Raw genomic sequence first — 24,213 nt, forward strand, 5'->3', positions numbered from 1 at the left:
TATGTAAATGTATATACACACATAAATGTATATTTCTATAGCTCTATATACATATTAGTATCTATATATACTATTAATATATCAATTAAAGAGACAATGTGACATTTGTTTCAGGTCTAGTATTAAAACAGATTTAACAAATTAAGTCTCCTTGTTCCTTGCTCTGCTAGGCAAATAGATCACAATATTTTTTCAAAAACCCTCTAAGTTGCTGTTATATATACATTAATTCAATATAATATTTGAGAGGGAAATTCTATATTTTGCTGCATGTTTTTTTTATTATGTAAGTTACTGTATTCCTTCAATCATTTTGTTTCTAGATTAAGTAGATATTTTGTATATTGTGACTATGGTGAATACATAATATTTTCTGCCCCAAAATACACAACTTTGAATGAATTGGTTTCCAACTTAACCCAAGATAGGTCGGTTTCTCTTTGGAGGTAAAATTAAAAGATTCCAGAGCATTTGGAAGCCACGTGTCCTAGGTCATAAAGGTGTCAGATGCCGTCTTGGGCCCTGTCCTATTTTGCACTGCTAGTGTGAGCGATTATTACTAAATATAATACATCCTTTCAGTACTTTGAAAAAGAGAAAAGGTTAATACACACAGGATTATATAGTTTAAATGCTTATTAATGGGTATTGGACACTATATATTAACTTACTCAAAACAAGCCAAAAAAAAATTCATTAGTTCTCAGAATCAAACACACACACACAAAAGCAGGGCGGAGTTCCTCCAGGGATTGGAAAGCTGTCAGGACTCTAGGCCTCTCACCCTTACTCACATCTGCATGTATGTTATTTTTATTTTCTTTCACTGCAGATGCCTTTCTTTCTCTGGCAGAGAACAGCTTCTCTGGAAACTCTGCATTTGCATTTGTAAAATGTCATCATCACTAGGGGAAAGAAAATTCGCACACTCCCCCACTCAGTGCCAACTAAAAATGCAGGAGGAATGATTCTCCTAGATCAGGGAGAAAATACATCACAATTGATGGAGTATGTATCACAGTCAATGGAGCACACAATTTGTGATTCTGGTCAGAAACACACAAGTGGAGTGTGGAAGCCACCTCTGAAAAAGACTCTGTATCATTGTTATGGGCTCCTCATATGTTGAAATCTTAACTCTGAGTACCTCAGAATGTGACTGGGTTTGGAGATAAGGTCTTTAAAGAGGTAAGTATGTTAAAATGAGGTTCTTAGGGTGGGCCTTAATCAAATATGAATGGTCTTTTTATAGGAGGCACAAATTAGGGCACAGGTGTGTGCACATACAAAGGGACAATCATGTGAAGACACAGGGAGAAGATGGCCATCTACAAGCCAGAGAGCGAGATCTCAGAAGGAACTAACAAGCTAACGCCCTAATCTCAGACTTTCCTCCAAAACCATGAGAAATAATTTCTGTTGTGTAAGCCACACAGTCTATAGTATTTTGTTATGGCAGCTATAGCTACTAACAGTTACTCAAAGAAGGGAATTAGTTTCTACTGAAATCAACCCATCTTCTTTTCCCATAAAAAAAATCAATAGTAAACCCAATAGATACCCATCATGAGACTATGCAACCAATAGACATCTGGATAAAAGAACAGATGATTATAAGGGCTTTTTCTTTGCTCTTATCTCTCTCTGTCAGGAATCATAGCACTGATCCCACTAAACGTTACATGATTGAGTCCACTTTCTCCATCGTTCATGTATTTCCAAGCTACTTATTTTTCTTTCATTTTTACTATTAAAATTCTTAATGGGTTCAGTAAGGTAGCTTAATACTAATAATTTAGTATAGAAAATGGCATGTCACAGTTATCATAACTCAGAATATGTTTAATGACTCAATCTGGCTCTAAGGCATGTTCTCAGTACTTTCTTCTCATAGCCTTTCACCATTCTCACCTACTTTGCTCATGAAAACAATCTGCTGTCACATTCAATGTCTGTTTTTTTCTTATTCTAATAAAAACATTTATATGTATAAATTACATACTATTTGAGAACAAATACAAAGGTGTATTTTAAAGTTAAGACTGCTCTTTATTTAGCCAAGCCCAAAGTACCATATAATTGGGGTAGAAAACCTTTAAATTGCATTACAGTAAAAGAAAATTGCAATATTCATTGTACTTAGTGTTTTTAGAAAGATGTAGCATGCAATAAAAATTCGTTTCAAAGCTACACAAATGCAAAGCATTTTCTCTTTCTCTTGCTTTTACTGTCAATCAACTTGCATTATTATTAAAAATACCGCAGGAAATGTTTGCTACATCATTTTTTTCCTTGATGAAGATTCAGATGGGCTGAATCTTTGTATGGAAAATAACGCCAAATTCTATATGTAAGTATAGAAAATAAGGTTTTTCCCATATAAACCTTAAAAATTTCCAAAACCCCTATATACCAAAACTGTAAAAAACAGCAAATTTCAAACGTCACCTAGAGCAACAAATGTTTCTTTCAAAATATTTTTAAGAATTTCAGTGAAAATAATTTCTACTCAACATACTCCTACTCATGAAAAAGTTATGCTGAATTTAACTTTGCTCTGTTACATTGAGAAATTGTAACTTGGGGGAAATTGAGTATAACAAAGATGTCCTATAGGGTATAGGAACATAAAAATTACCTTTCGTGTTGAAAGTTTTCATATGTGTCAATAGATGTGTATACTTGCTGCTATAATTATATGCAAATAGGTTTCCAGAAGTAATTATGGATAGTTAAAATCATGTTTTTCTGCATTAAGGCACACATAGCATGCATAAAATTATTTACCATACATAGTTGACAAACAAAACTCAATTCATAAGAGGTCAAACTCTATTTAATCATTTTTAATACTTATTTTCCTTTAAAATGCAATATAAATTTAGTGAAAGAATCTGAAATGTTCTATCCAATTTGTATATAATATTGACACTGCTGCAATTTTAAATAATGAAGATGCTTGCACTGTTTATCAGATGGGGTGATAGGATATTCAGTGGGAAAAAAAAAAACCTTTTTTCAGATATACTAAGCATCAGGGCAACAAGTGGTAGTAGCATTTTATCTGAGCAAAATTTTTTTCTCCTTTTTTATGTAAAAAAAAAAATTAGGCATACACATGGCACCAAACCAGACTGAAGAATTTTTGTTTGAAAGCCAGAAAGTACCTAAAGGAAAATTACTGATCATACCTTGGAGATGAAGTAGAAAAGAGAAGCTTTACACTATCCTTTTTATAGGCCATTGAATACTGGAGAGTCCACATCAGTCTGTCTCTAGACAGGCAAGGCAGGACAAATTAAATCAGAATTTTTTGCTCCAATTTGATCTAATCTGTTTGTGTAGATAAAAACCTCAAAGTTCCATCATGCCAAATATATCATCTTAAGCAATTGGTTTCCTTATCATCTTTCCTGTGACATTTTATTCTGTGACAGACCAAGAAACAACACCAATTTCCTTTGGAGAGTTTAATTCACATCTGGAATACTTTAGAAAGCTTTCCTGATAGGAATAGCAATCTTAATATGAAAGCATTCACTTTTAATTACATCTTTAAATATCACATGATTTACTTGCATACAAATTGAAGTTCTGGAAAGAATGTCAAAGTGGCTTCAATATTGATATAGTTGAATTCTTTCCCAAGGCCTGAAGAGAAATCTAGCAACCTGAGACACATTCTGAACTTTATAGCTAGCACATGGACAAGCATCTGACTGCCCCTGGGAAATGTACATACTACAATAGTTTATTCAAAATTTTTCACAAGGGACTATTTAAGCAGTAAGGACTTACTGGAGGAAACTCCCCTGAGGATATTTAGGACGACTGGACCCAGGGAGGAAAAGCTAGCTTATTTCCTGCATTTCCCTATTTCTTCCATAAAATATCTTCATGGTAGCAGAAAATATAATCCTTTTATCTTATTTTTGTAGTCATCGCAAATGTTCAAGTTTATTGAGCAGGTAGTAGGATCTAGTCTCTCTGTTCACATATTCTGCTACACTCCAGGATACCTGTATTTTAGGCATTCCTGAGAACTCCTTTACCAAGTGTCACTCTGTGCTCACCATACTAGAGGGTCATGCAGATCTGAAACTTGGCCAGCTGCCAACAGAGTTTAAAGGGCCAGACTCATCAGGATTTATAGGAGATTTTATTAAGAGTTTATTTCACTTGACTTGGGTTGAGGAGAAAACACCCACTACCTTTCCTTATTTGAGTGAATAGCAAAACCACAATACTCAAGATGTGGTTGAAGACTCATGGCATAATTTCCTTTAGAAAGTGGAGTCCTCTGACTTATTTAATTTCTGGTTAATTTATTGTTAATAGCATGCACTGCTCTTTTCAAACTATTTTTCTAGGAATTATAAAAAAATCGCACATGCCTCTTTTGCTTTTGTACATAGTATGTTTTCACACTAAAGAGTGAAATCATAGTCAGAAAATTTAGTCATGAATGAACACATTCTGTGGTACCATAAGTTTCCTGATTGTTTTTGTACCTCAGTATACAATTTACATTATGTAATGTAATCTGTATACTGAAGTACAGAAAAATTCATTATAAATTAATTCATTGAATTTAAATTAATTGAATTAATTACATTTAATTCATTTAATAGCATTAATTAATAAATTAATCTCTATACCTCAGTATACAGATTACATTGTGCTGTATGACATTTGCTTTGGAATCATAGTTTTCTTTCAGCTGAGAGAAAGGGAACAGATTGATGAGCAATTAACCAGTTTCTGCCATACTCTCCATCATTTAATTAAACATAAATATATATTTAAATATATATATTTAATTATATCTTATTGAATAAAACAAGCTCCTATTTTGTTCACTATCAATTTTATTGAGGAATAATTCATATATATCTTTAAATTGTACAGTTTAATGAGTTTTGCAAGTTAGAGACACCACTCACGCACAATCAAAATACAGAATATTTTCATCACCTCACAAGATATTCAGAGCCCTTTTGCATTCTATTTTTCTTCAACCCTGACTGCAAGCAAACATTGATTTGCTTTTCATCATTGTAGTTTATTTTGCATTAACATAATTGAAATTATACTTAATGTTCTCTCATATCTCTGGGTTTTTTCCCATAACATAATGATTTTAAGATTAATCCATATTGCTGCATATATCAGTAGTTTATTCCTTTCATTGCTGAGTATTAGAGCTCCATTAGACAAAATATTAAATACTGTTTATCTATTCACTGAAGATGGAAACAGTTTTTCTAGTTTCAAATTTTGTAAATACAATTGCTATAAATATTTATGCACAAGTCTTTGGACACACATATGATATCAATTATCTTGGGTAAATACATAGGCATAGAAAGATGGGGTTGTATGTTGTGCATGCAGCTTTTTATGAAACTGCCAAGTGATTTTCCAAAATGTTTATAGATTTGTAGCCCCATAATCAGTGAATGACACTTCCAGTTAGTTCACATTCTGGTCAATACTTGGTATTACCAAAGTTTTTCATTTTAGCCATTCTAATGGTGTATACTAGTATCTCATTGTAATTTTGATTTGTATATCTCAGATGGGTAATGATTGTGAATGTCATCTTCTATATGCATTAAGCATTTATTTGTATGTCTTCTACAGTGAAGTCTCTATTCAAACATTTTGTCCATATTTTATTTTGACAAGATATGTTTTATTATTTTACTTCTTCTTTTTATGATTTTTAATGTTCTAACCAAGAATAAATGTTGCTAACACCAATGAGAAAATAACTTTTTTATGTTTTTCATTTAGGACTTTTATTATTTTAGCTTTTATTTTTTGGTCTGTGATAAATTTCAGGTTAACTTTATGTGCAGAATAAGGTAAGGATTGATTTATTCCCATGCATTTACCCACTTGTTTGAGCAAAAATTATTAAAAACCACTATGGAAAACCGTATGGAGATTCCTTAAAGAACAAAAAGTAGATCTACTATTTAATCCAGCAATTTCACTACTGGGTGTCTACCCAGAAGAAAAGAAGTCAGTATATAAAAAAGACACTCGCACACAAATGTTTAGAGCAGCACAATCTGCAATTGCAAAAATATGGAACCAGCCTAAATGCCCATCAATCAACAAGTGGAGAAAGAAAACGTGGTGTATATATATAACATGGAATACTACTTAGCCATAAAAAGGAACAAAATAATGGCACTGATGGCAACCCAGATGAAGTTGGAGACGATTATTCTAAATGAAGTAACTCAGGCATGGAAAACCAAACACAGTATGTTCTCACTTATAACCAGGAGTTAAGCTATGAGGTTGCAAAGGCATAAGAGTGACACAGTGGACTTTGGGGCCTTGGGGGAAAAGGTGGGAGGGGTGGTGAGGGATAAAAGACTACACATTGGGTACAGTGTACACTGTATGGGTGGTGGGTGCACCAAAATCTCAGAAATCACCACTAAAGAACTTATCCATGTAACCAAATACCACCTGTTCCCTAAAATCTATTGAAATAAAAAAATTACTTTCCCAATTGAATTGCCTTGGTAACTCTGTTAAAAATTAACTGGACACACACACACACACACACACACACACACACATATATAGTATGATAAAGTGTGATATATAAAAATATCTATATTGCTATAGTACAGATATCTAGATAGATCATATTGATATATAGATCCTTAGATATCTATATTGATAGATATCAATCTACAGATCTATCTAGATATAATGTGATATATAAATCCATATATCAATATGGATCTACTGATATATAGATATCTATATTCTACTATATATAGATAGATATAGATATATAGATTCTACATACATATTTGTTTCTGGACTTTATCCCACTATGTTTAATCTACATATCTATCCTGCTACCAAAACCTCATGTCCTTGATTAATGTCACTTTAAATAAGTCTTGAAATCAGGTAGTGTAGGTCTTCTGATTTGGTTCTTCTTTTTAATATTACTTTAACTATAGTAGTTTGTTTTTATTCCCATATATGTTTTAAAATCTACTTATGAAAATTTCAGAAAAAGACTGAGTATATTTATTTTAATTGCAATGAATATGTATCAATTTTTGAAGATCTGGAATATTAAGTTTTCTAATCCATGATCACAATAACTCTCCAATTATGTAGGTTTTCAATATTTAAAAATATGCTACAGTCTTTATCTTAGAGGTTTGCATATTTTTTGTTTAAAATATTCCTAGATATTTTATAATTTTTACACATTAAATTTTTTAAATATTGAAATTTAGAATTTAGAAAAACACAATTCATCTTTATATTAGCATTGTATCCTAAAAACCTCTAAACTTAATTTGTATCTGGTAGATTTCTTTTGTTGCTGTTCATTCCTTTAGATTTTCTAGGTAAACAATCAACAATCATGTCAACTGCAAGTAGTGTCAGTTTTATTTAGTCATTCCTAAACCGTTTAACTTTTTTTTTTGCCATACTGCAAAAGGTAGAACCTTCATACAATATTGAATAAAAGTGATAAAAGAAGATTTCTGTCCTTGTTCACTATTTTAGGAGTAATGCATTCAACAGTTCAACAGCAAAATGAAATAAATTGTGTGTTATAATTTTTTGATTGACTAGTGACAAACTATATATTTATAATATAAAACTGATGTTTTGATATATGTATACATTATAGAATGCTTAAATACAACTAATTAACATATTGATCACATAATATACTTAATATTTTTGTGATGAGAACATTTAAAGTCTACTTTCTGAGCAATTTTAAAATATGCTATGCATTATTATTTTGTTGTTGTTGTTTTCAAGTCAGGGTTTCGCTCTGTCACTCAGTCTGGAGTGCAGTGGTGTAAACTCTGCCACTGGGGTTCAAATGATTGTCCTGCCTCAGCCTCCCAAGTAGCTGGGACTACAGGCACACACCACCACTCTCGGCTGATTTTTGTATTTTTAGTAGAGATGGGGTTTCACCATGCTGGCCAGGCTGGTCTGGAACTTGTGACCTCAAGTGACCCACCCACCTCGGCCTCCCAAAGTGCTGGGATTACAGGTGTGAGCCACCCTGCCCAGCCCATTATTATTAATTACAGTCACCCTGCCGACAATAGATCTCCAGAACTATTCCCTATGTCTAACTGAAATGTTTAACTGTTTACCCAACATCTTTGCCCTCCCAAGCAGCCCGTTAACCACCATTCCACTTCCTGTTTCTATGAGCTAGACTATTAAATTACACATATAAAGGAGATAATGAAGAATTCGGCTTTCTGTGACTGGGTATTTCACTAGATATAATGTCCTCCAGATTTATTCATATTTTTGCAAATGACAAAATTTCTTTTTCTTTTTTAAGCTGAATAATACCATTGTGCATATGTACCACAATTACTTTATCCATTCATCTGTTGATGAACCCTTTGGTTGATTCCATATCTTGACTATTGTGAATAATGCTGCAATGAACATCAGAGTGAAGATATCTTTTTGACATACTACTTTTACTTCCTTTAAATACATATTCAAAAGAGGGATTGGTGGGTTATATGGTAGTTCTATTTTTAAGTTTTTTGAGGAACCTCCATACATTTTTCAATATAACTGTAATATTTTACATTTCTACCAACAGTGTACCAGGGTTCCCTTTTCTCTAAGTCCTCACCACATATAATATATATATAATCCATTCTTACAGGTGTGTAGTGATATCACATTGTTTAAATTTTCATTTCCCTGATGATTAGTGATGTTGAGCACCTTTCATATAGCTGTTGGCCTTTGTATATCTTCTTTTGAGAACACTCTAGTCAGGTTTTTACGTAGATAATCTTTATCAGTTTATAATGGTTCTCTTCAATTCCTAGTTTATTTATTTTTTAAATAAATGAGGATTGACTTTTTAGAAACGACTTTTCTAATTCTGTTAAAAGGATCATATGATTTTCTTCTTCATTCTGTGATGTATATTGACTGATTTTCAAGTGTTAAACTTTGCATTCTAGGGACAAACACACTTAGTCATAATCTGTATCCTTTTTACACATTGCTAAATTTCCCAGTTGCATCCATGTATATCATTTTTATCGTAATGCTTTTACCTGATTTTACCAGAGAATAATGCACATCTCATAATATTAGCTGGAAATGTTTCCTCCTCTACCAATTTCTCTGAAAAGTTTGTGCAGAATTGGCAATATTTCTTCCTTATTTTATGTAATTTACTAATTAAGCCATCAGGTCATTTAGTTGCCTTTGTAGGAAGTATTTAGTATTAGTCTACTAAGGCTGCCATAACAAAATACCACAGACTGGGTGGCTGCAACAACAGTAATTTCTTTTTGTCTCAGTTCTGAAGGCTAGAAGTCCAATATAAATGTATCTGCAGATTTGATTTCTCTGGATGCCTCTTTCCTTGCCTTGCAGGAACTGCCTTCTGGCTGTATCTCACATTTCTTTTTATCTATGTTTGTGTGCATATCCCTGGTATCTATCTGTGTATCCAAATTTCTTCTTTTTGTCAGTCAGATGATTAGGGCCCACCTTAATGGCTTCATTTTGAATTAGTTATTTTTTTGAAGATCTTATGTACAAATACAGTCACATTTTAAGATACTAGGGGTTAGCACGTCAACATATCAATTTGAAAGGCACACAAGCCAATAACTTTGCTAAAATAGAAATTCAATTTCTTTAATAGATACAGAGCTGTTCAGGTTATTTGTTTCTCCCTGAGTGTGTTTTATGCTCTCTTTTTTGTATGTTTGAACAGTTTAGCTAAGTGTTTGTCAACTTTATTGATCTTTTTTTGAGAACCAGCTTTTAGCTTTGTTAATTTTCTCTATTTTCTGCTTTTTCTTTCGTTGTTTCTACTCATTATTTCAGTTTTTATATATGTTGGCTTTACTGTAATATTCCTAACTTCTTGAAAGAATGTTTGATTTTAAATCTTTATTCCTTACTAATATACTCATTTAATGCTGTAAATGTCTCCTCTAAATAATGCTCTAGCTACACAGTTCATGTGTTGGTATCATGTATTTTTATTATCATTCAGTTTAATTTTTTTCTGATTTTCTTTTTCTTTTTTGCTGTGTTATATGAAGCAATTTATTTAACTTTTTAATATTTGATGTTTTCCTAGCTATCTTATTATAACTAGTTACTAATTTAATTCTGCTTTTGTCAGAGAACATCCATGATGTGGTTTCATCTGATATATATTTATCAAGATTTGTTTTATAGTTAGCCCTGCATGTGCTCCAATTTTACTATTTTCTAGTTTGGTTTGTTGTATTGTTTTAATAAGGATAGTTTTTGTTAACTAGGCCTTTTGGTACATATGCATGTTTTCCATTAAAAAGTGAATGAGCTTAATATGCAGCTTCAAGGTTTGGACCAAAAGACATGCAATACATGCATTAAGACAGGAGTTTCATATACCCAAAAAGTCCTGTTCAAAATCTTTTTAAATTAGTAATATTTCAATTTTTCCAATCATTTCTGAGCATTTTGAGCTAAATAAGATGCCTGTAAGTGGATGAGTATTAAGTATCCTAAATAATTATTTGATAAATACTAATTTACTTCTTATCAGTATGGTACTAATTACATCAAGAAAAATAGTCAATTAATTTTATTTAATTCAATAAAATTAAAGAACTACTCGAATTGTCACTGATAAGTCATTTAGCAAATAATTCTGTTGATAGACCTCTAGGTGTATTGTTGTATTTTTGTTTTTGTTTTTTCTTTTTTGGTTGAGACAAGGTTTTGCCATGTTGAAAGGCTGATACTAAACTCTCGGGCTCAAATGATTCACCTGTCTTGCCCTCCCAACGTATTAGGATTACAGGCATGAGCCACAACGCCCAGCCGAGATAAGATTCTTGATGTGACAATATTCCTAGCATATACATAGAAATGAATTTAAATAAATATCATTTTAATAATACATTTTTATCAACACATATTAACATTAAAAATAAGTGGCAGTGGACATTGAAAAGATGTGTGTTTTAATTCTCTATTACTATTTCCTGATGTGCTGATTATTGTTGTACTAGTTTTAAAGATTATAAAACACTAACTAGAGAGACATATACTGTTGGTATGACCCGTTTCTGGACTAGATTCGCAAAGTTGGCTAGTGCTTACAAGTCCAGCTGTGCTAGAATATACTAGGTAGAGAAAAATGGGACAGCTGGCAATGAACTCTAGATACTAGAGTCACATCTCAGCAGAGGAGAGAAAGGTGTAGTAGAAAGTACTAGCTCTGCTTTCCCTGCAAGAGTATCCATTATTTGAAACCTATAAAATTCAAAAGCAGAGTAAAGGCAAAATTTTATAAAAAAGTATTGAGCAAGTATAAAGGCCTGACTGAACCCCATGGCAACAGAGGCTATAAAAATTTCATTAGTGACAACTTCTGTCCACTAATCTGCTGAGGGTGTTTCACCATCTTATCACATAAATTAATGATAAGAATATCTAAATGTTATTCTATAAAAGATAAGTTATTTATCTTTTATAATTTTAGTTCTATTGATATTCAAGGTAAAGTGTTCCATCCTCAGCTCATATAGTACCATAAAGCCATTTTTTTAGCTAAATTTTGTACCTCACCACTTACTCATACATTCAAATCATTAAGTTAGTGATGACTTTCAAATCATTGGACAATAAAGTTTTTGTTATTTCTAATAAAAATGTCTCATATACTCCACACATAGACTCCCTCTTGACAAACAAGTCATTCATTTAGCTCTCATTACAGTTTCATGACTTTTTATTTTATTATTTTATGATTTTTCCTTTAATTTTTGTTTTAAATTCCAGGGTACACGTGCAGGATGTGCAGGCTTGTTACATAGGTAAACGTGTGCCATCGTGGGTTGCTGCACCCATCAACCCTTCACCTAGGTATTAAGCCCAGCATGCATTAGCTATTTTTCCTAATGCTCTCCCTCCCCTCATGACTTTTTAATTAGTTTTGAAATACTAAAATACTTTCAATGCACTTCCTACAACCTAATCCAGTTTATTTTAAAATTTCATCTAAAGTGTCTATAAAGCTTTCCTTATATCTACCTCTTACCACAGAGGATTGTTTTCTTTTTTTTGACATGGTAGAAAGTCATTTTTTGCAGATAAAGAGGGAAAATATAGATATCTCCTTATGTGACTAATAGTGATCACATTCTGCTCTCATCCCTTAATACCAATCTGTGTTTGGTTGGGCTGTTTCAATTGTTCATGAGCTATGGGATTCATGGAGATGTCATGACACACGTCTCTAATGAATAGATGATTTACAAGTGTAGCCAGCATTTAGGATCATTCTTCATTGAGAGACATTACACAATATTCTGCTGATACACATTCTTGCATCGCATTTTATGGCCAGATCCTCAAGATTGTCGTCTCAATCTTGAGGCCACCATGCATGTCTATATGTTTTGGATATATCCTCTTTAATTTGGGGAAACTGGTTCCTCTTTGCCTGTTTTCCAGTAGCACAGGCACTTAACTAGTGTATGAAAGACCAATACTCTCACCTTTTATAGGGGCCCAGGTCTTTAAAAGTTATTCTTTTAGAGCTCAACTCCCTTAGATTTACAGAGAAAAAATACCTCCTCTTCTCTCTTATGGGAAAAACTATTCGCTTTCTTTTTCCATGGTAACATTTTTTCACATGGCCCACTGTTCTTTACATTATCATTTATATCAACTATGGATAAATGAGTGTTGGCAGAGCTGGGCTCACATATTTCTCACTGAATTTTGTGGAGTAGAAGCTGGCTATAATTGCTGGCAGGTTTCTGAACTTAGGCTGAAGGTTCTTGGTGCCTTTTAAACACAGGGAGAACACATGTCTTGCTATACGACCACACACAACTTCCCAACACACGCATACACAAACACACACACTTGAGTCTTTCAGCAGGTCTGCCATATTCCCGAGTACTTCACCAGGTACAATTAAAGATGCAACAGCAACAACGTCAGAGTGCTCTGATTTCCATCCAAGAAGATAAGAGACTGCTTATCTACTGTATCTGAGGATATAGGATAGATCTACGCATAAGAAAAAATTATATTTGTCACAGTTATTATAGGAGTGATAGGATATGTTAAAGGCAAACACTGAAAACTTAATGATTTTGCCTGCAATCTCATATTTTTTTTCTACATAAATAGAATCCATTTCTGAGAAACACTTCATGTCTTACTGGGCTCTGGAGGCAAGGATTGTAACTATGATCCTGCCAACTCAGTGGAATGTGCTTTAAAACACATTGTTTCCTATACCCATTATCAAGAGGTTTGTCTGAAATTTTGTTTCCAAGGAAGAATTAAAAAATATAAATCTAAATATAAAAAATATAAATCTAAGCAGAATAAAAGTAAATATGAGGTTTTTGGTTCTCATATTTTTAGCTGCATATGAAACATTCCTACCCAATTTCTTTTCTGTTTTTTATTATCAGCCATGCCTCTCTACACTTCAAGCACATTTTTATCTCCAAAAAACAATGCTGATTCTAAACTACTTTCATTTCACCTCACACGATCCTCTATCCTTTACTTCATCTTGCCCTAGCTCCACTCTGCCAAAGATCCACAGAACCGGAAATATTCTTTTCAGTGACTTTCTATTTCTCTGATGAGAACAAAGCACATTCCATAAACAGACCTCAGAAATATATCAGAAATTAATGTTACATGAAGAGTCTTATCTTGGCTGGGTGTAGTAGCTCATGCCTGTAATCCTAATACGTTGGGAGGTCAAGACAGGTGGATAATTTAAGCCCAAGAGTTCAGTATCAGCCTTTCAATGTGGCAAAACCTTGTCTCGACCAAAAAAAAAAAAAAATATATATATATATATATATACACACACACACTCTCACACAAACACAAAAATTATCCAGTCATGGTGGTGCATGCCTGTAGTCCCAGCTACTCGGGACACTGAGATGGGAGGATCACTTGAGTCCAGGAAGTCGTTGAGGCTACAATGAGTCATTATTGTGCCACTGCACTTCACCCTGGGCAACAGAGCAAGACACTGTCTCAAAAAATATATATATATCTTTTGCTTTTTTCTTCTTTTGTATCTAGTAGCATTGAATATTAGCCTATTTCATGCTGGGCCTATTTATTCAGAGAAGCAGCCTAGGTCATACTATTTGAAAACATATTTTTCTTACTTCTAGACTAAGAAAAGGTGTATTAATTAGCATATATTTTTTTCCTCCGAAAGGCTTTCGTTACTAGAAAGTACATGGGTCCCAACAATCGATGCTCCCACTTAGATCAATTCAGGAATGTACGACTACTGGGTAATACATAGTCCTAAGGATCGTGGGCTATATAGTAGTCTCATGTATCATAATACACTATCTCATAATTCTTCTGGTTGTTTCTCCTATGTATAATGCTTTCCCATCTTGGAAATTATGTGAAATTGACTAAATAAATAATGGAATCTGGCTCATTATAGATTCTTTCGTAATTCTAACTATTCTAGTATCTATAAGAATATATTGGAAAGAGTATCAAAATCAATATTAAGTTTGTTCATTTTGTATTTTTAATTATCCTTTGTTTATTAATTTCTCAGGAATAAGTATTAGCACCAAATTCAACAGCCCTTCTTCTAATAAAACCTGTAATGCAAGCATTAGGAGACATATCATGGGAAATGATTAGATAACAAAAATATACTGTATCTTCTCATTAGTTTGGTCTATACCTTCCTATAAGTTGATCTATATTTGGGCAATTTTTCTGACTTTGTTTCATATCATGGCATAAAACTTCTGTCCTGTTCTAGTTCTCAAACTGGCTATATCAAGATAGAAGTGGTAAAACAAGAAATGGGGTAGGCCATGGTGAACTCCCAGAATTTTATGGGATGTTCCATAATCAGACTCTAAGAGAATAATATAAATTAGTGTTAAGGAACAATAACCAGCATTTAAGGATAAATAAAAAATCAGAGTTCAGAGAGGGCAATGAGGGGCTGACTACATTCTTACGAACATTTGTAGCCAGTATCTCAGGTGATTTTAAATGTGTAAAATACATAAAGCACAGTTTTCTCTTCCCTAAAAGTAGATCAACAATGTCCACACTAGGACAGTTTTTTAGAAATTTTTAAATCTATTTTCAATTGCAAAATAATCATGTATATTTATAAGGTATAATGTGATATTTTCGTCTAAGTATACATTGTAGAAAGATTCAGTCAAGCTCATTAATATATCCATCACCTCACCAACTTACCTTTTTGTCTGGTGAGTATGTTAAAAATCTATTCTTTTAACAATTTTGAAATATACAATACATTATTAGCTATGGTCACATAAAGTACAATTGATTGCTAAAACTTATTCCTTCAGTCTGAGACTTTTCACCCTTTGATCAACATCTTCCCCTTTCCTGTGGTTTCTCCTCCTCTCCAGCCTCAAGTAATTACCTTTCTACTCTCCATTTCTATCAGATCAACTTTTTTAGATTCCACATCTAAGTGAGATCATGCAGTATTTGTATTTCTGTGCCCGCCTTATTTCACTTAGCATAACGTCCAATTTCATTGATGTTGTTATAAATGATAGAATTTCCTTCTTTTTAAAGGCTGAATACTATTCTATTGTGTATATATGCCACATTTTCTTGATCCATTCATCTGCTGATGGACACTTAGGTTGATTTCATATCTTAGCTATCATGAATAATATTAAAATGAACATGGGAGTGTAGATATCTCTTTAACAAATCAATGTCAATAACTTTGGATACATCTTTAGAAATTACATTATTGAATCATATGGTAATTCAATTTTAATTTTTTGAGGAACCTCCATACTATTTTCAAAAATGGCAGTAATATTTTACATTTCTACACACAGTGTGCCAGGGTTCACTTTTCTCCGTATCTTCGTCAATACTTGTTATCATTTATTTTTGTTGAAAACAGTCATTCTAAAAGGTATGAAGTGATACCTCACTGTGATTTTAATTTGCAGGATAGTTTGAGGAAGAAAAGAGGTGTCATTAATAATATTCTATGACACAGGCTTAAGTAGGTACTGTCCTAGGAACACCAGGAATATTGTTCCCAACCTGAAGCTCACCTCATCATTTCTTGCATTATAGATTGCTTTAATGTTACTCCCCAGATTCAGAGCCAGAGAAATTCCCCTCTTTTTTTTCCTGGCCATATAGCCTAACATGTCTCTTTAACTTTGCTGTGTGAACTACCCTGCTCAAATCAAGTCTTCTGAAATATATCCATTCACAAGAAGTCTTCTCTACCCTACTTCTACCCCAGCCCATCTACAGGACCAGTTGCTATGTGCCTTTGGCATTCATTTGCCTGTGCCTTTGGCATTCTTTTACCTAACAGTTTAAGAACGAGTTACGGTGACTTCCTCCGCCATCAGATACAGATAAACCCTCCATCCCCTGAACTTAACGCAAAGTTCAGCACGTATTAGATGCTCAAAATGGTTGAACTGAACACAGTAGAACTATTATACAAGTGCCATAATGTCAAACTGGAAGGCCGGACAATCACATAGTTTGAAAACCACATAGAAGAAAATTAAGAGAAATATATATATGAGGGTTACAGATTTTTAAATTCTATCAGAATTTGTAAAATTTGCAACCATAATATTTCAGGTTGAATATTGGCTGGAACCACCAGGACTAATGAAATCATTAACTGTATAATGTGTAATGAGTCATAGTAAACTACTCATTTAGGCCATTTACATTGGCCTCATCTCTATATATGTTTAAGCTTTCTCTTTAGGTAATAATTATATCTTAGAGTAACACAGTAACCAGATTAATAGTGAGTATAAACTATATGTTTCACAATTATCTGTCAATTCCCTTAATTTTTGCCAATGTCAATGTTTAATACAGATAGAAAATTCAGTCTAAATCTAGGTATTAATAGAAATCAGTCCTGATTAATTCCACAACTGAATTTAACTAAAATATAAACACATCTTACAAAAGGCCACTTGATAATAAAATTTAGAATTATAGAGCATTTATAAATCTAAACAAATTAATGAAACATATTACCAAATATGAATGAAAATTAGGCCTTAAGAGTGTTGGTATTAGGAATTGGAAAGACAGAAAGAGCAAGAAAGATAGTGTCCATTTTGACTAAAACAAGTATATTCTATTTCCCAAAATATGAAGTAATGTATAATGTTCTGGTGTGGTAACTGCAGTTGGTAAACAGAAAAAAAAAACAAGAACATAACAAAATGTTTTTGAAGATTTGTTTTCCACAATGGGTGTAGAAGAAATTAATGTCTCTTGAAGATTTTCCAGCTCTTAACATATTAATTATAATCATTCATTACTAAATGACAATATACTGAAAACATTTTTAGTGGAAAAAAATAAGTTCAGGTCTGTAAAAGAAATATAAAATGCAAATATCTTGGTCAACTCCTTTTTAATATCTCTACCCTGTGCCAGACATCATGTTCTGCACAGGAAATACAAAAATGAGGAAGACTCACAATTGACTCTCAAGTGTCTTTCCAGTTAATATTGCTGACATTTTATTTTTTTCCAATATTCACACTATTCTTGTTTCCTTAAATCTTCCTTCATATTATACTGTGAATTATTTTTTGAAAAACAAAATATTCTTTTCTAATAACTTCTAGATACACTGAAACTTTACATTCTCATGCTATGAATGACAAGTATCACTAGTATTTTAGAGATTAGGCAGAGTTAATCCCAGAGAAATCTTCACAGCAATTTAAAATAATACAGGGTGTTGTTTACAGAAACAAAGCAATGTTGTCCTACCTGTCCAGGAAAACAGGAATAAAGCAAACAATTAGCTGGGAGACAAAATGTCATCTAATCCTATTCTAAGACAGGTCACACTGTACACAATCAGATGTTTCTTCTCTGTAGGTATAGTCAGACATTGTACCTCTCCCCTCCCCTGTAATGAATAACCTGAACCATTAGGCAAAACTTAAGTCTGTTTTCCACCACTACAGTTATATTAATTTCTCTTTTCTGTTGCACAATAACTGCCTTAATTTCCCTGATTTTGTTGTTGTTGTTGTTATTGCTGTACAACATTCAATAAATCACTTAAAAGACCGACTTTATACATTTTACCTACTATTATTGTGAGATAACATATCTGTATATTTTGAGAAAACATCTTCATGCTATCTTCTTTGTATGATCCCCTAGCCATGTTTTTATACTTTTAATGTCACTTGTGTAAGAAACAGAAACACTGTGTGTGAAAGCATGCAAAGGTTTTGTCCTTTTTTGCTCTGTGTGCTGAAGGTTAGTAATAAATTAGAACACATTTAGAGCCTTTCTTCCTCCCAATCAAAAGGGACAGGGTGAAAAATTATGCATTTCTTCATGAATAACATAACTTGGTATGATAAAGTCAATATTCATTGCTCTTGAAACATCGCTTGAGGTATTCACGGATTTGTAGAACATAAGTGCAAACTAGTGAGGGCTCCTCACTGTGAAAACTCTCAGGCTCTGTGCTTCATGCAACAATGACTACGTCGTTTCTTGGTAATCACACTAAAGCCCGATAAGAATCATAACTTGCAATATATGCAACAGGCAAATAATAATAACAACATTTAAAGGTTTAATATAATGTTTGTTTCTAAGCCTTTGCAGCTAACAAGTTTCTAAGATTAAAACATACATTTAATTCCAAAGCGTAATATCTTTTTGATATTCCACTTTGTTCCCTGCAGTGTTCCTCTCCCAGGGAAAGGAATGACCTGATATAAGGGGAGCAGGTTTGGAGTGAATCTGAAGTCAATATGCCCAAATTTCATGGGTACCTATATCTGTATAACAATTCACCTTTTTCAAAGCATATTTACATTTTATACTCAAATAACTCTCACAACCCAGAAAGACTGACAATGTAGTTATTGTCACTTCCAAGTTATTACTGAGGAAATGGAAGCTTAATAATATCCCTTAAAATAGTTTCAATAGTTAATATCTGTTGAGCTCTCTGTTTGTCTATTTTTCCAGAAACAGAAAGCAGAGAAAGCACTTATGTGTAGTACCTTATTGTAAGAAAATGTTTGTCAGAAATAGGAGAAGTGCAAATACAGAGCTCAATAAATATTAGTTATTTAAATTATTTAAAGAAATATTGCTAAACACCTATAAATCAATAAAAAGAATATATTATTCCAAAACTAGTAAAATAAATATGAGGTCATGGCACATGTTTTCATTATTAAGAAATAAAGGCAAAAATGAAAGAAATAAAGTACTCAAATCTGCAAAATACATTAGAAAAAAAAAACAATAGCAACAACTCCTCTTGCTCAGGCCTAGAAAATTGAAGATGGCAAAAACCCAAATTAACAAAATAGTACCAAAAATAGTAAAAGTATTAAATTATTTTAATGCTATTTTAAGTGGTTCTTTGAACAGAACAGTAAAATAATAAATCCTTTACACACCAATTCTTTTAAAAATGAGAAAGTCTACAAAATAAACAAGATTAGCAATGAGTAAATATAAATAATTATGAAATTTTAAAAAGCCATTATAAGAACATTACTATAGCTGTAACTATGGAAGCAACTGTTAGGAAATTTATAATTTTCTAGAAAAATATAAATTATATAAAATTAACCCAAAAAGAAATAAAAAACTGAATTACCAGAAGGAATATTGGGAAAGGGATAAAATATCTAGGATAGAAAAGCACTAGAATAAATGGGTTCGCTGCTGAATTTTACTTACTGCTTATTGCAGTAATAATGTCAATTATATTTAAATTATTTTATACCAGAGAAATACAACTCCTAAATTTGTTTTAGGAAGTCAACATAACATTTATATCCAGAAGATAATAGAAAAATAAAACAAAATATTACTTTTAAATACAATGATAAAAATTCTAAATAAACTTTTTCCATGAAAGAAATACAAATTCAGTGTTTAAAAATTACTTGTCATGATCCATTTTACAAACTTATTAAGATCTGTAGATATTAAAAATACACATAATAAATATAATCAAAAGTTCAAATAAATACTGCAGTGATACTTAGGATATAATACAACCAAACTATTGAAACTTAATTTTTAAGAAACTATAAAAAATAATACATTATCCTACATACAAAATGACTAAAATAATTTCCATTTAAAGAGAAGGAAATAATTCATAATCTCCATTATTATTACTGTCAATATTGTCTTGGAGATTTTAGAATATGAAATATTTAAAAAGTAAAATATCTCATAGGTTCTTTAATAGAGATAGAACTTCCTCTTTTTTCTTGGTATGATTGTTTACCTACATAACTCAAGAGCCTCTAGTAAAAAGTTTTAGACTTAAAGAGAACGTTTGGTAACAAATTAGTTAGAATTAACATAAGCATTCAAATTCAATAACCCTTTTCTTGTTTAGGGATGAGCAAAATAAATCCAAATTTAAAAAATACTGTGTTACCTAATAGTGCGAAAATTCTAATAAATTGAGGAATAAACTTCACAGTATTATATTGCTCCTATCAAGACAAAATAAAAATACAATGATTACTAATTTACATTGAGCTTTTATATCGTAGGTAGTATTTTAAACATATTATATGTGTTTTCTCTTTAATTCTCAAAATAAACCATCGACTTGGTATAAGATAGTCATGGATTAGAATTTTAGCTTTCCCAAATACTAGCTAACTAATAAAGAATAATTTTTTCCAACTCTCTAAACCACAAAAAGGTTTTTGGGGGATTGAATAAAATAGCATACATTTTTTAATGTTTATCACATTAAAAAACCTTGAATCAATGGTAGCTGCTATTTTCAATAACCCTCTGATCAATCTATAATATAGCAATTAGCTACCTTGAGTGTTTTTGCAAACAAGGATGGCTATAAGAAATAGAGTATTGTAACTATCATTAATTTTCTCAAAAGAGTTTTGGTCAATTATAAAAGCTCTGAGTTAGGAAAAACAGAATTATCCTTATTTTATTTATAATAATTCTAATGGCCAAAGAGTTTAAATTACTTAACTATTATAACAAAGCCAATGCATCCTGTTCTGTTTATTACACACCCTTTTTACTTTAAGGTTAACATTTTAAAATTTTGAGTATGATATTTCAAACATCTATGAGGCTAGAAGTAAAATTATGCATTTTTGGTAAATGCATCCAATAATAAATTCTAGTAATGTAAGTAATCTTCAATTACTAACTTAGGAAAAATATATTAAAGAATTTATCAAATTTTAGTAAAGTAATGGGCATTAGCAACGATAATATTTGCCCAAATTTTGCACTCTACTTATGCTCTTCAAATACAATTTAAAAGAGTGTTTTTTAGAAAAGCAAATTCTGAAGGGGTTTATTTTACCAAACTGCCAATATGTACAGGTAGATAAAATTTCCCAAGACAAACTATGAGACCTCACATATATACTATGGGTGAAATATCAGCAATGGAGAGTTAGCAAGGAATGGTTCTGTTTCCATCCACATTTAAGAAGAGGGTAAGAAACAATTCAGTTTTCTTTGCATGTCATTCTTTATTCGCAGGTTATCTCTCATTTGATATAATTTACAAAGTATTATGAATAGTGTCATCCCTAAGTTCTAATTATGTTCTACAAATTAGAATTAGGTCAAGTGTTATGCCAGATACAAACAGTATAACAAATGAGCTTAGAAATCTTAAAAATGAAAATAAATTTTATTAATTATAACATCTGTTTCAAAAGAGAAAGTCTACTCTTTTATAGTCAGATATACTCAAGAGAAATATAATTACAAAAGACAGAAAATTTTGAATTTAATTGAAAACTAATGCAATATAGAAGTAAATAAATAAATAAAGTTTCAGAGTACACTTTAATTGGAAGTATGGGATCTCTGTAGCTACTTCTTAGCAAATATCTTTAATTATGCTCATTTTCCTCCTTTCTTGACACAGTAAAATGATCTCTCATCATCTCTAAGCCCACTGCTCAAGCCATTTATTTCGTGACTCCAGAGAGCTGAGTAGGAAACAAAACTAATATAATCAAATCGATCACTTTAAACAGTGTAAATCTGGTCACTTTTGGTTAGTTATTAGATTTTTTTCAATTACTGCCTAGGGGAAAAGGGAATATATTTTACTTCTTGAAATAGATAATCGTGCATAGAATAAAAAGACATCAAAATCGTGAAACGACATAACATATTTCTGCTTATGTGAACAGATGGAAATCTATACATTCTAACATATACAGTCTCTAAAAAACTTACTTTAAAGCATAGGCCACCTAATTAGTGTGGGTAGGGGAAGGTGTCAAGTTTGAAAGTTTTAAATTTTAGACTCACATGTGTTTATATACATTTATTTACCATGGTATTACTTTACAATTATACTTTCTTTTAACTCAAAACACTATAATTTATTTACATCTAATTATTGAAGTCAGCAATTAGGGCTGGTTCTCAGCTTGACTCACTCAGGTATCTTTAGTCAGAAGCAAGGTGACAAGAGACAACAGCATATTAGATTTCTTGAGGCCTAGGCTCAGACTGGCACACGATCATTTCTCCTGCATTCTACAGATCAAAGAAAACCCTAGAGCAGCATAGATTCAAGGAGTAGAGAAATCAACTATAGCTCTTCATAAGAATATCTACAAATTAAGAGGAAAAGGAACATGAATACAAGGAGAGGAATAATCGTGGCCATTTTCTGCAAACAGCATACCACAAATAGCTAATAAATATTAAAATAATACATGCCATAATAAAAATTTCAAACAATACAGAACAACATTTCTCAAACTAGCACTCTTAATATTTTACATCCATAGATTTGTTTTCAACTAGCATGTCACAAAAACTTTGAGAACCAAATCAATAAATAGAAAATTACTCAAGTTCCAGAATGATCACTTGGGTGGTACATCTCAGGGACAGACCCAAAGAGCACTGCGTAAATTTGAAAAATAAGGTAACAATGTAACCAAAGCCCACATAAGGTGTGTTCAAAACTTTGGCTGATAACTTAACCAGACGGATTGCCCGCTTAACATTATGCAATGTTATGCACAGGACTTAGACAAGGCCCAGAGTATTAAAATGTAATGCTAAAAATAACCAGTTTACAACATACAATCACTTGGCATACAAAGAAACACACACACAAAAATGAAGTAACACCAAAATATCACACGGATAAGTTATCCAATAAAGACTTTAAAATGAGTAATAAAATGCTCAAACAGATTATTGTGAACATTCTTTTTTAAATGCAAAACAATTAAACGGGTCAGTGTATTAGCCCATTTTCAAACTTCTATGAAGAAAAACCTGAGACTGGGTAATTTTTAAAGAAAAAGAGGTTTAATGGACTCACAGTTCCACATGGCTGGGGAGGCCTTACAATCATGGTGGAAGGCAAAGGAGTAGCAAAGGAACATCTTACATGGCGGTAGGCAAGCAAACATGTACAGGGGAACTGCCCTTTATAAAACCATCAGCTCTTGTGAGACTTATTCATTATCACTAGAACAGCGTGAAAAAAACCCCACATTAATTACCACAAGAACAGCATGAGAAAAACCCCCGTGATTCTATTACTTCCCACTGGGTCTCTTCCACAACACATGGGGATTATGGGAGCTACAATTCAAGATAAGATTTGGGTGAGAACACAGCCAAACCATATCACTCAGCAAAGAAATGGATTAGAGAAGAAGCAAATATAAATTTTAGGACTAAAATATTCAATAACTGAAGTGAACTTCTCATTGGATGGTTTCAATAGAAGAATGGAGATGGCCATGGAAAGAGGCAATAGACACTTGACATAGAGCAATGGAAAGCATTCAAACTAATTGGGAGAAAAATGATTGAAAAACGATAATTAGAGCAGAATTAAGTAACATGGAGACTAAAAATAACAATAAAATATCAGTGAAACAGAGCTAGTTCTTGGAATGATAAAATCAACAAAGCTTTAGCTTAGACTAACTTAGAAAAAAGACAGATGATTCAAATCAATAAAATTAGAAATGAAACAGTGGACATTAAAACTGATAGTACAGATGCATAAAGGATCAAAAGAGACTGATGTGAGAAATTATATAACATTAGATAACCTAGAAGAAATGGATGAATTCCTAG

Source organism: Pan troglodytes, chromosome 4, assembly GCF_028858775.2.
Source record: "Pan troglodytes isolate AG18354 chromosome 4, NHGRI_mPanTro3-v2.0_pri, whole genome shotgun sequence".
Lineage (NCBI taxonomy): Eukaryota > Metazoa > Chordata > Mammalia > Primates > Hominidae > Pan > Pan troglodytes.